The sequence below is a fragment of the Grammomys surdaster genome, unplaced genomic scaffold (genome assembly GCF_004785775.1).
Source record: "Grammomys surdaster isolate TR1022 unplaced genomic scaffold, NIH_TR_1.0 126028, whole genome shotgun sequence".
NCBI classification, from domain to species: Eukaryota; Metazoa; Chordata; class Mammalia; order Rodentia; family Muridae; genus Grammomys; species Grammomys surdaster.
Window position 1 is genome coordinate 571,879 of NW_021620841.1, and position 2,379 is coordinate 574,257.

Genomic DNA, 2,379 nt, shown 5'->3' on the forward strand with positions numbered 1-2,379 from the left:
GCCTATATGAGAAAAAAAAATCATAAAATGGTGATTATGTAGTCTCTTGCTTTTGGATACCAGAGTTGCAAGTACTTGCACTTGAGACTCAGGGATATGTACCAATTCTCCCCTTTCCAGATTATCAAACCATTGGCTTAGATCAAAGTAAGCTACAGATTTTCTTGCATTCCAATTTAAAATATCGTATCATGGACTCTCTTAAATTCTATAATCTCATAATAAATATGGTTTTATATCTCCCACAACTAATCTTTCTTTTATTCTTTTTTTCATCTCTTCATATATCTCTCTATAAAATTGTTTCTTTTTATTGGGAAGAACTTGATGAATTCACTTGTATGAAAAGACTTAATGTTTGGTATAGGCAGCAGAGATAACATGTATTTTCACATGAAAAGTAAATCTTATCCATGATTACACATTCTTCACAAACAGGATATTTCTCAATGTGCAGGAATCCTGAATTTTGTGAAATAGTTTTCAGATATGTTATCACAAACTTAATTTACTTCTATAGGTGGAAGATAGTCACTCACATACTTCTGGTGAACCTTTTTTTTTTTTATTGTCAAGAGCAAATTCTTAAGGAGTTATATTTCCTTTTTGTGAGTTGATATAGAAATGATGAGGGAGATACAACAATAAAAATACCTAGGAAATTTTAAAACAGGAAAAACCCAAATTTCTCAGCAATAGCTGTATGTGGTCTGGTCACGGTACTGAAATGAATGAGGATAAAAGGCCATACAAGGAGAATTCACTTAAGAGGAAAGCAGTAAGCCAGACATCCAGTAGTTTGCAAACTAGATAACAAAAATCAATTTATTCTATGGATATTTTTAATGACATTTTCACATCTGATTTCAACAAAAATGCTTACTGAGAGCCAGTTCCCCAACAAAACAAAACAAGAACAAATATTAACTACAAAGTGCTTTAGATGTAGTGGAGAAATAATAAAGCAGGTAGGACCAGAGAATCATGTGCCTTTTCACTTAACATTTGATGAATCTGGAAAGAAGTCTTTGACTAGAAACCAGACCTTTTTCCTGGTAGGAGCTTGCAGTTAGGAAACAAAGAAAGGTGACACACAGTTACTCTCAAAAAAAAAAAAATACAGATTTTTCTTTTTAAAGCCAAAGTTCTTAGATAACTCAGTGAAAGAGTCCATGAACAGGAAAGCACAGAAAGATGCTATCATAATCATGATTCATCAAATGAATGCAAATCAAAGCCAAATGAAATATCTGAAAGACAGAATAATAAGAAGATTGTGGGAAAACACATTCACTTGGTTGTTGGAAATATACAGTGTTAGAACCATTTGGGAAAAGTGTCTAAAAATTCTTATATAATTATGTCTACACCTTTCCCAGGAGCCTACTACTCCAATCATGAGTATTTACACAAGAACAATGAAAACATATGTCTATAAAATGCTTGTATAAGAATGTTCACAGCAGCTTTCCTCATAACAGACTAGACTGGAAACATTCCATATGTCTGTCAAGAGGTGGATGAAGGAATATATATATATATATATATATATATATATATATATATATATATATATGTCTGTGTGTGTGTGTGTGTATTAAACTTAAGAAATTGAAATCTGCATAGAAACACATGTTGTGTAATGCTGTGCTTTAGAAATTCATGTTATATAAAAGAGTACTTATGCATGTATGCCTCTCTCTTTACTTTGTATAGCAAATATGTAACTTCTGAATAAAGACAACTCAGTCCAATCATTTTTGTGCATGTGTAACAGGAGATTGTTGTAATGGAATATTAAAAAATCTGACTGTTAACATTATATGGCAACTTGACTAGGCTAGAAGACATCCTAGTATCAAAGAATCATTATTTCAGGCTCTTTAGTGTACCTTTTAGAGAACTTCTATATGAGACAGTACATTCCAAATGCATAAGCTGTTGTAATTACACACACCCATAATATCCAATTTATTGAGAACCTGAGAAGTACAGCAAGTTAAAGCAGGGTTAATCATATCTTGAAATGGGAACATCTAAATTCTTCTGGTTTCCCAAATCATAACTCAGTTCTTTGGCTTTTGACCAGATTGGCAGTTTTATTATTGGCTCACTGATTATCAGGCTTTCAAGTTCAGATATAATCATACCACTGGATTCCTTCATATGATTTTCAGATTGCATTGTGTGTGAATGCTTAGCCTCTGTAATTCTGTAGCTCATATCCATAAGTCTTTCTCTTTGCCCCTCCCTCCCTCCCTCCCTCCCTCCCTCCCTCCCTCCCTCCTTCCCTCCCTCTGTCCCTCCCTTCTTCTCTCCCTCCTTCCTCCTTCTTTCTCTGTCTCTCTCTCCCTAACTCTCTCCCTTCCTCCCTCCCTC